The 11,745-nt window shown below is 45.3% G+C and overlaps 1 long non-coding RNA gene and 1 pseudogene across 1 annotated transcript; both read left to right on the top strand.

Moving 5' to 3' along the window:
* The window catches only part of LOC109376659 (zinc finger protein 547-like), a 28,041-nt pseudogene that overhangs the window by 9,649 nt on the left and 6,647 nt on the right, over positions 1–11,745 (top strand).
* LOC109376668 (uncharacterized) lies at positions 7,992–10,190 on the top strand. The gene is made up of 3 exons (XR_002122763.1): positions 7,992–8,533; positions 8,731–8,818; positions 9,196–10,190. It is a non-coding gene; the product is annotated as an uncharacterized LOC109376668 (long non-coding RNA).

The following is an 11,745-nucleotide window of genomic DNA, read 5'->3' as shown; positions in this document are numbered from 1 at the left end:
TTTTTGTCGTTTTGTGAGTAGCTTGCTTCACTTACTATGATCTCAGGTTTCATTTAATAGTTGACATTTCAGAATTTCCTTTTTGAGACTGAACAATACTCCATTGTATGTGCATACCACATTTTCTTTATCCAGTCACTCACCCGTTGATGGATATGTCCCTCGTTTCCACACTTTGGCTGTCATTAGAATGCTGCTGTGAGGATTACTGCATAAATATCTCCTTGAGATCCTGCTTTCCTTTCTTTTGGGTATATAGCCAGATGTGGAATTGCTGGATTACATGGTAATTCTATCTTTAGTCTTTTCAGGAACTGAGGAACTGTTTTCAATATTGACTGCACCATTTTACATTCCCATTAACGGTCCAACAGGGTTCCAGTATCTCCACATCCTCCTCAACATAATTTTATTTTCTGTTTCGTTTTTGATAACAGCTATCTTAATGGGTGTGAGGTAGTATTTCATTGTGGTTTTGTTTAGCATTTCCATAGTGATTAATGGTCATGTACTTCTTGGCCATAGTCTTTGTGGAAATGTCTAAATTTGCCCATTTTTTAATTAGGTTATTTTCTTATTGTTGAGTTATAGCACTTTATATAATCTACATACTAACCACTTATTGAATATATGATATGCAAATGTTTTCTTCCATTCAGTAGGTTGCCTGTTTACTCTGTTGAGTGTGTCTTTTTTGTTGTTGTTGTTGCTTTTTGTTTATTTTTTCTTAGAGTGTGTCTTTTAATAATTTTTATTATTTGATGCACACTTTATAATTTGATGTAGTCCAATTTATCTATTTTTGGTTTTGTTTCCTGTGCTTTTTGTGTCAGTGCCAAGAAGTTATTTCCAAATCCAGTGTCACAAAGGTTTTTCCCTATGTTTTTATCTAAGAATTTTATGTGTTTACATCTTGCTGTTAGGTCTTTGATCCATTTTGAGTTCATTTTTGTATATGGTTTAAGTAAGGGTCCAACTTCATTCTTTTGCATGCATGGAGACTTTCCGCAGCACCAGTTGTTGAAAAGACTGCCCTTCCTCTATTAAATTATCTTGGCGCTCTTGTCAATTATTTGATCGTATCTGCTGGCTTTCATTTCAGGGAGCTCTGTTCTGTTTCATTGGTCTATATGTTAGTCTTTATGTCAGTACCACAGTGTTTTAACATATAGTTTTATGAAAATACTGTCTTGATCCAGTTTTTTTATGTACATATTTTTATTATTTTGTAAATTATTACATGTTTTTCTACAGAGATTAATTTGAAACTCTTTGTTATGGGACATCATGTACAGTTTCACATTCTAACATTTGTTGAGAATGTTATTTCTTTACACAGATGATAACATTTTAGTTGCTTTTCATAGTTTCAGGGAGAAACAGTCTTTTAGAATCTAGTATGTCATGAGAGACCCACAAATCTGAGTGGAGAATCAAAAGTTTGCTCTCTCAGGTACAATTTGAAATATTTAAAAAATTTTCAAGTTTAAAAAAATTATACCATATATAAAATACGTTTACACACACATTAATTTATACTTACATGGTCAGTCTCTGTGGGAGCATATTCATTTAAGGTCATTTTGTTGTAAAGCACTTAATCAGTTAAAGCAATTCTCCCCTCCCCTATATGCCTCAGGCTACAGTAAAATTGCAAAGGAGCTACCACTGGATCTTTATGTGAAAGTTGCTTGATGCTACTTGAATAAAATGTACCTAGATCCTAACAAGGATTGACATGGGAATTTGTAAACTTGGTTTTAGGTTTTAGGAGGCGATGACCCTAACTGTCAAAGAGAGTTGGTCCTGTGTTCAGTTCACCCAAATACCCCTGCAAGTCTCTGAGCTGGTGAGCTCTGCAAAAAAGCAGAAATGATGCAGGCAGTGAGTGGGTGGCCAACATATGCCTAAGCCAGGAGTCTCTGAACATCCCCAAGAAAGTAGAGGGGTCACTTTAAATGCAACAGGCATTAACTCAGAAATTGTCTCTTTTGATCATCTGCTGCTTTTTTTTTTTTGTAGTTTTCATGTTCCTTTAAACTTTTTTTTTAATTATTAGTTTCAGGTGTAGAAAGCAACATAATAGACATTTAAACCCCTCATAAAGTGATAACCCATCCCCCAAGCTACTACCCCTCTGACCAATTTCTATTTCTTAATACCTTCACCTTTTCCACCCTGTCCCCAACCCCCTTCCCATCTATCACCCTGATAGATCTAGTACCTATCTGGCACCATACCTAGTTATTACAATGTTATTGACTATATTCCTTATGCTACATCCTATATCCCCATGACTACTGTGTAACAACCAATTTGTACTTCTTAATCCCTTCCCCTTTCACCCATCCTTAACCCCCCTGCCATCTTAAAGAAGTCCCTCTAAGATTCCTTGTAATACTGGTTTGGTGGCGATGAAATCCTTCAGCTTTTTCTTGTCTGGGAAGCTCCTTATCTGTCCTTCAATTCTAAATAATAGCTTTGCTGGGTAGAGTAATAATCTTGGTTGTATGGCATTGCTTTTTATCACTTGGAATGTTTCCTGCCACTCCCCTCTTGCTTGCAAAGTTTCTGTTGAGAAATCAGCTGCCAGTCTTATGGGGGCTCCCTTGTAGGTAACTAACTGCTTTTCTCTTGCTGCTTTTAAGATTCTCTGTTTGTCTTTAAACTTTGAAATTTTAATTATGATGTGTCTTGGTGTTGGCCTCTTTGAGTTTATCTTGTTTGGGACTCTCTGAGTGTCCTAAGCTTGTATGTCCATTTCCTACACCAAGTTAGGGAAGTTTTCTGTCATTACCATATTTCACCATGTAAAGACGCACCCTTTTTCGAAAAATTTGGGGTCTAAAAACTGGGTGCGTCTTATACAGTGGTTGTAGGGGTTTTTTTTACCTGCATTTCCCGCTTTTTTTGTGCTTGTTTTTGTGCTCATTCAACCACTGTATAAGACGCACCCAGTTTTTAGACCCCCAATTTTTCGAAAAAGGGTGCATCTTATTATACATGGTGAAATATAGTATTTCTTCAAATAGGTTTTCAATTCCTTGCTCTCTCTCTTCTCATTTTGGTACCCCTATAATGCAAATGTTGGTATGCTTGATATTGTCCCAGAGGCTCCTTAAAGTCTCCTCAATTTTTTGGATTCTTTTTTCTTTTTGCTGTTCTGGTTCGGTGTTTTCTGCTTCCTTATCTTCTACATTGCTGGTTGTATCCTCTGCTTCATCTAATCTGCTGATTCCCTGTAATATATTCTTCATTTGCATTATTGTATCCTTTATTTCTGACTGGTTCTTCTTTATGGTTTCATCTGCATTTTTATGTTCCTATCTCTCTGTTGAAGTTCTCTCTGAGATCATTGAGCATTCTTATAACCAGTGTTTGGAACTCTGCATCTGATAGAGTGTTTATCTCCATTTTACTTAGTTCATTTTCTGGAGCTTTATTCTGTTCTTTTATTTCGGACATGTTTCTTTGTTTCCCCATTTGGCTGCCTCCCTGTGTTTGTTTCTATGTATTAGGTAGGGCTGCTATGTCTTCTGGTCTTAGTAGAGTGGCTTTATGTAGTAGGTGTGCTGTGGGGTTCAGTGACGGTCTTTCTGGTCACCTGAGCCACACACTCCAGGTGTGTCCCTTATGTGGGTTGTGTATGCCCTCTTCTTGTAGTTGAGCCTTGGTTGATAATTGCACATCAGGGAGGAACTGACTCTTGGGTTCACTGGTTGTGAGGACTGGCCTTGACTACAGTGGAAGAGTTGTTGTGCAGGGGCTGATCCTACAGAGCAGGATCTGCTTCAGCAGGACTTTGGTTCCTGCTAATCCCCCCTTGAGTGTGTCATACTTGGAGGCGGCTGGGTAATGCTCCAGCTTGTTTTGAAGCTGGCCACTGGGGGCAATAGCCCCAGGACCACCTTGGAGGGGCTCCATTGTAGGTCAAGTTCAGCCACAGCCATGCCCCACCCTGGGCCACCCAGCAGGAGCCACAAAGAAATCTGCAGATGGCTGCCACCTGTGCTGTGCTTAGAAATGCCTTGAGAGGCCAAGCCGCGAACCGAGCCCGGCTGCCACTAGACCTACGCTTAGGGGTGCTCAGCTAGAGGTACAGGACATGCTCAAGCCAGATGCTGCTTGTCTGGGTTCTGCGAAATTTGAGAGACCCTAGGAAAGCCTGTAGTTTGAGCCAAGGCAGGCGGTCTGCACTAAAAAGCCACTGAAAGCAGCCTGGGTGTGCTTGAAAGTTGGGCGGGGCCGGATCTCAAATCACCAGGGCATGGGGAACCAACACGGAGACTCAGATCTGGTGGCTGCCTGTGTCCGTAAGCAGGGAAGGGGGAGGGCTCAGTTAAGAAACAGTGACCTCCACCAGCTCCCCAGTCCAGTAGAAAGCCACCTCTCTAGCCCCCATCCCAAGCCAGACAACTCAATTGCCCACCGTAGGTCCCTGCTGCCTTTCCAGCTGCTGCCCCAGCACTGGAGCTCAGAGCAAGCGATTTCATTGGTGGGTAACTCTTTGCGCGGTCTGCTTAAGCAGAGCTCCTGGGAGTGCAGCCACACTTAGCCTGTGACAATCTCCGCTGGTTTTCACAACCAAAAATTATGGGGACTTCTCTCCCCAGCACTGGAACCCTGGGCTGGGGTGGGGCTGGGTTTTATCACTCCTCTGGGGGTTGGGGGATCCCCACAGCCGAAATACCCCTCCCGATCTTTAATGGTCACATGCGGGTGTAAGACCAGCCTGTTCTGAGTCTCTTCCCTTCCTTAGTCTGGAGGTGGCTTCTTCTGCACATCCTTAGTTGAAAGGCTCCAGTCTGGCTTGATTTTAGGCGATTCTCAATAATGGTTGTTTTGTAGATTAGTTGTAATTTTGTTGTGGTTGTGAGAGAAAGCACATTTACCTACTGCGCCATCTTGGTTGTCCATCTTGATCCACTTTTGAGTTCCTGGCTTGATGGTGGCCATTTCCCCTTTTGTATTAGCGGATTAAGTCCACACTCCAACCACTGTCCTTATCAGGCACTCACACTCTGGACTGCTATACAACATCCCTGATGTCCCAGAACCAGATATCAGTTTACTAGGGACAGCCCCTGTGCCCTTGAGCCCATGAAATTATTCAAATGAGGCCACTGGCAGGGAGCCTAGAAACCTATCTAGCTCCAGGCCACTTGCTATACATAGGGTTTGTAAGGATCTCGGCCTTGACCCTAGGCCGGACAGACTCAGCTGGACAGACTTACTTTTAAAAATCGTACTTCAGCTACTCCAGCTAGACTCTAAGCAGAACTTCCCATTAAGACAGTAAACACCTAGCTTTACAAGAAATGGGTTGCAACAGAAATATTAACAATGTTTTACAGAAGTAGTCTTGTCACAACTGGATTGGACCATTTCACAAAAAACTAACAGCTCTTTTTGCTTCTGTACACCTGCTTTGCTTCTGCTGGGGAATAAAAGGTTAAAGACCAACATTCCTCAGTTCCCCCTTCCTCTCCCCACCTTCATGTTAACATTTCAGGAGGCCTTGAAGCAAGCTAACTTTAGTTTTTCAACCCCCATCCTTAGTTTCTAAAATTGATTACATGCATATTTCTGAGAAACAGTTTATGCGGTCAACTCAACCCGGTCATGATATATTGTTAAGACACCTGGACATAACACTGTTACAACAGCGGAATGTGGTTTTAACTAAAGTAACTACACATTCTTCTTGGCTTCTGTAATGTACTTTGCATACAGCCCTATCTTATAAAAACCTTACCCCCCCACCCCCCGAGTCTTAGGGCCGTCTCTCCTTAGTTGGAGAGGCAGTTGCTGAGCTCAGCTTAATAAAATCTTCGGAACCCTAATTTGACATCCAGCCTCTTTATTGATTATCTGGACCCAACAGGTTCCCCCTACAGCTCCAGGTGGCTTATCATGTCTCCCTCTACAGCCTGCTGTGTAGCTCTGCCCGTTGCCCTTCTATCATTCCAAGCTCAAAGTATCTACCCATATGTCATTGTATTGTGTCCCACCATCAAGAATATTTAAATCTTATAAGACAGCTATAAGATTATTATAAGAGTCATCACTTGGTAAGGTCCTCACACCTACTCCAGTGTCTTGGGCATGGCACTAATTTTCTCCTTTCCCTCCAAGGTACATCTGGGTTTACCACATCCAGACCATGAATACTACTAATTCCTTTACTGGCGTATTTGTTGTGGGTGCCAGGGCTGGGCTTTGTGCATTGTACTGCCTGTCCCCCAGCATCCCTCCTCTGCTGCTCTGAAGCCTTGCAAGATATGGCTCAGGAGTCAGAAATCTCAAAGATGGTCAGAGATCTCAGTTGCCTCTCCTGTCCCTTGTCAGTTTAAGGTCCCTGCAGCCTACTTGACCAAACAAAATGCCAAAGCAGCACTACCATGGAATAGCCTAGCTACACTTTTGACACCCTAGAAATGAGAGGCCAGGCACACCACAGAGGTCCACATGAAACCGTGTCACATGTGGGAAGAAGCAGGTGGGGGAGAAACCGGGATTACGCCTTAATGATTAAAGTGGCAGGAAGTATCTAGGTGGGGACATCCCTATTGGGCAGGAAGTGAAAACACATTAGGGTTTGTTTTGGGGTGTTTGTACTTCAAGGTTTTCAAGCCCTTGGAAGCTGACTTGCACAACTTGATTATTAGTTTGGCCTTGTGATAAATGAATGCTAAATAGACAAAATACTGAATCTAAGAAAACAGAACAGCTCTGTATACACAGAGCAGCTGGCACCTATTGTGCCTGAAATCCAGCAGGTGCTCACTGAACATTTCTTAGATCAGTGAATACAGCAAAGCTACCCTATTCATTTTCACTTTACTATCAAGTCTTTCAAATACTGTATCACTCCAAGCCGTTAGTGAGCCACATTTTCAAGTATGAAAAAAAAAATCACATTTTGGAGACAAAAGCCTGAGCGTGCTCAAGATTCCAGCACCACTACAGGCTCAATTTCATTCTCTGGCTTTTCAAACTTAACTCTCTTACTTAAATTGCACTGAGATCTAATTTTTTTTTTTTTTTAGCTGAACCATCCTGCCACCTGTTGGCAGCTCAGCAGCAGCTCAGCTCGGGCCGGAAATCAAACCAGCGACCCTGTTGCTCAGAGCTCGCACTCTTGAGAAAGCTCTTAACCAACTGAGCCACTTGGCCGGCCCTAAACTTTTTTTTACATGTCATAGGTGCTACTTTCTTTAAATAACTACATAATCATTATTACTACCTTACAGTAATTTCTATCCACAAGCGTTTTTCACAGATAATGTTAACTCCCTTTGATGACACTGCTGCTGCAATTTCAAGTGAAATGATAAATCACTTCCCAGCAAAGAGATGAGATCATGGAATCCCACAGCTTTGCCTTGGGGGCAAGATGCTCCTTTTGTACACATGCTCTGGCTATGAAAAGAGCACACATTGCCCTGGCAGAAGATGGTATAAGTGATATTCTTTTCAGATGGGTTTCAGATTCTTAAAAGAATAGAAAAATATCTGAGCACACATTGCCCCGGCAGAAGATGGTATAAGTGACATTCTTTTCAGATGGGTTTCAGATTCTTAAAAGAATAGAAAAATATCTGAGGTATGGAGTAGTAAACATGAAGAAATGTGTTGTGCACTGGGTTCATACACAATCACTGACGATACAGCCAGGAAAGATGTTTTCTGTGGGAACCAGAGGCACAGCTGCACCCTTTCTACTTACTTCTGTAGCTCCTGTCATCCCTGCTGCATCTTTCCCACCAGGCCTCTGTCTGAGTCTTTTCTTGTCCTGGGCCAAATATACTGGAAGCTCATTAAACAGATACCAGAACTTAAGTCTACGTGTATTTGAAAAGCGACAAGCTATCTGACAGCTATGAGTGGACGTAGAATGTCATTATGACATGGTCCCTTTGGATGTGTTAGCCTTTGGGAATTTGCTGTGCTTCATAAAGCTTGAAATAACAGGTCCCTAACCTTTCTGTGACTTCCTACACTGCTCGCCAGGAAATCTGGGTGTGTCCTTTTTAAGAGAAGCGAAGCCTCGCCCTCTCCTTGGAGACTTGTAACTCTTATTTCCCACCGCCCCTGACCAAGTCACTAGCCTGTCGTCGGCCACTAATAAGTGACTTACGCTCTGAGAGGCGATAAGTGGTGGCCGTAGCGGAAACTACAATACCCAGAAGTCTCTACGGTCCGGACGGCAGTGGCGGTGGCGACTGAACCAATGAGGGCTTAGGAGAGGGGCGCATACAGCGCGCGCATCGTTGGGGCGGGACTGCCGGCGTCCCTTACGGTTATTTTGGTCGTTTTAGTGTTTGTCACCGGCTCAACGCCTCAGAGGCGTTTCGTGGGCATTGTGGTGAGCGAGCAGAAAAGTGCGAGGAGAGTTGTCCCGGCTGCACGGAGTCGGCTGTGAGGCCCGACTGAGCGAGCCCATTGGTGACGGCGGCGCCCTGTTCCCGCCCCGTCGCCCAGCTCCGGTCCCGCTTTCCCTACAGGTCGGTGGCGGGGGCCGCGGACTCAGGTGGGTGCTGCATCCCCCGGGCCTCACCCCGCCCGGCTCCCAGTCGGAGAGCGGAGGCCGGGTGGAGGGGCGCCGCTTGGTTTCCTGCACTCAGGTCCCCGTGTCCGCCATGTGATGAGGTGGGAGGTGGCTTATGCATAGGCTGCAGGTGCTGCTGAGTCGGCAACGCTGGGGACACCTGGGGTCTGTGTCTACAGGGAACACAGAGCCAGGTGTGTCGCCTGGAGCGGCGACATGAGCAGCTAAAAGCTATGGAAGATTGTGAAGGGACGGCGGTGAGGAGCGGTACGCCCTGAGTTAGAAGTTTAAAATGGATGAAAACAAGACGGGGAATGGAGGCTTGTGAGGTCACAGCAATAGAGCCCAGGGGAGTGGTGGGGGCTGGCCCAGGGCGGTGGCGGTTAGAGGGGAGGTGTGATGAGATTCTGGGTAGATTTCAGTAGAGCCTGAAGAATTTTCTGATGCATCACATATACCTGTGAGCAAAAGCAGGGAGTGAACCACCATCCTAAGTATTTTTTCCTGAACATCTGAAAGTATTCAGATAGGGAAGTCAGTGCAAGGAGCAGGTTTCTGGGGGGATCATGAGTTGGATTCGGGACATGTGACCCTGACATGTCTCAAGATAGAGATGTTATGACATGGATATATCATATGTGTAGGTGAACATAAAGATCTGGAAGCTGAGGCAGGGAGCAGGATTGGCGATATCAAAGGAGTGGAGAGTGCGGACTGGACCAGGGCAGGCCTGGGGACCAAACTGAGGAGAGTCTTAAGGTTGTTATTTCAGATGGGAGGGAAGGCATAGGGAGCGGGTGTTGGCATCCCCTCTGTTCCCTCCAGAAAAGAGAGGACCCGACATAGGAGGGACGCTGGCCTGTGTCTGTAGAAAGGGAGGCCTCAATGGGGTAAGGAGTCTGCCAGTTGGCTGGTGCAGATTCTCCACTTGCAGACCTTGCTAACCCTCAAGGCCACTCCGTATGGAACAACGGAAATGTCGACCAGGCTGGTGGAGCCACTGGGTCCAAGACCAGGTTACTGCTGCCTCACCTCCTTCAGCCCCAGAGCAAGAGATGTGATCCACTGCTTCAGTCAGGGTCCCCCAACAAGCTCCCCTCAGAGAATTATGTTGCAGGCAGGCCTGGTTGCTGAAGGGACTAGTAGCTGACCTGTCTGCTCAGTCTCTCCCTACAACTCATTAACTTAAGATTATATAAAATGTATTGATTTCATCACTAATTAACCAATATCCCTATCAATATGTACACACAGGTAGGCAATTAGAAGTGAGCCTACTTAATAAGTTCAGTTTATGCTAGCACTTTATAATTGGCTTGACATTAATTTCCTTCTAAGTGTTTGCTTACAATGTAGTTTTAGATATGATATTCTGTGAAACCTTAAAAAGCAGCAAAAATAAGACCCCAAAATTTAAAACCCTACCACTTCATCTGCACTGAAAATATATGGAAACTCAATCCTATGCACAGCAATAGCTGACATAGTAATAGCATACTGTGTAATGCAACAATACATAGTATGCATTCCTTACATTTGATACCAATTTGAGCCCTATGAAGTCAGAAGCATTCTTAACCCCCATAAGCATTTTTTTTTCCTTAGGTTCAGGGAGATTTGGTCCTTCTCCAAGGTCACCTAGCTGTTAAGAGGCAGCACTGAGGTCTGAGGAGCTGAGCTTGGACCATCAGGCTGAGGTCGCTTTGCTTTGGGGCAGGGCAGGGGTGATGGACCAGCACAGCGTGTTGGATCCTACCACGGCTGCCCATTTCTCATGGCCTCCCTCTTCCCACAGGGTCCCATGGCAGTGGCAGAAATGCTTATGGATTCTGTACAGGTGAGTGGAGGGCATCCCACCTTGAACCCATCTCAATTATCACCTCAAAAGTTTTGGCACCTCGATATATATACCCTCAGGGAATGGTAGTGCCCTGAGATTTTTCCCATTCTTCTAACTCTCTTGCGTCTGAAGACCATGTGTTTTCACCAAGCCCAGGACTTTATATTTAGTCCCAGGTTACATGCAGCAGTTCCCGTTTCTGACAACTGATAGGGTAGAATGTGGCAGGGAGCCCTGGCTGGCCACAGGATTTAGAAGTTCAAAAGCTTGCAGGTGAGACCTAGCAGGGATGTTTAAGGAACTGCTGGTCTGTGTTGTATCCGTTGGGAGTGAGGAGCCAGTGGGCACGGGGAGGGGTGCACAGGTGGTATCAGGCCTGGAATGACAGCCTGAGGTCCTGGGCCTCTGTCAAGTTGGTGTGAAGGTTTGAAGTAGAAGAGGAAGGTGCTGTGACCCAGATTTTAACAGGCTCCCTCTGGCTGTAATGTGGAAGACAGACTGGGGGCGTGAGTGCAGGCAGGGAGACCTGGCAGGAATTTCTTGGAGCAGTTGGCGGTGGCTACGCAAAGTAGTGGCTATGGAGATAGAATGGTTGGCTTCTGGATATGTTTTGAACTATACCTGCCCATGTTTTAGGCCATGATATGGAGTGTGAGGGAGATGAGGAGGTGGAATGGAAGGGAGAATCAGGGATGACTCCAGGTTTTCAGCCTCGTTAGGAAGGATGGATGCCTCATGAACTAAAATGGGAAGTCAGCAGGATGAGAAGTTTTCAGATGGAACGTGTGAAGTCAGTTTGTATCATGTCACAGATGTTCCAGAGACTGTAAGGGGAGGGGTCAAATGGGCTGTTTTACACAGAGGCCTGGAGTTCAGAGGACAGAATCAGGTTGGAGACAGCCACAAGTAGTGGCCGCTGTGTGGACTAGGATGAATGCGGAGGCCAGTGTCGGAGGCAGCATCTGTAGGTCATGGTGGTAATGCCACTAGAGCACAAGCAATGGCAGTGAAAGGCCTGAGTACCAGGCCTCCTGATTGGGCGGGTGTCAAAGACAGGTGAGGTGGGCATCACAGACAGGTGAGGAAGCGGAGTGTGTGTGTCATGTGGGGAGTAGGAGCGACAGCCTTCCAAGGCCAGCGTGCACGTGACATGGAAGTAGACAGAACATATGGGATCAGCCAGGAGAGTTGCTAGACTAGGGGGCGGTGGGAGTGTGGGTGGAAGGGCAGTGTAACTGGCTTTCAGTGAGGAGACAGGAAGGTTCTGAATGCTCATGGGACAGCTAGGGCAATGCAGAGCAGGAGGGCTAAGGTATGTGAGGTCCTCACATGGAAAGGGCATGGAAAGGTTTGC

The sequence above is a fragment of the Hipposideros armiger genome, unplaced genomic scaffold (assembly GCF_001890085.2).
Source record: "Hipposideros armiger isolate ML-2016 unplaced genomic scaffold, ASM189008v1 scaffold_1168, whole genome shotgun sequence".
In the NCBI taxonomy this organism is placed as follows: domain Eukaryota; kingdom Metazoa; phylum Chordata; class Mammalia; order Chiroptera; family Hipposideridae; genus Hipposideros; species Hipposideros armiger.
The sequence above is the reverse complement of the archived record's forward strand: the minus strand, read 5'-3'. Positions and strand labels throughout refer to the sequence as shown.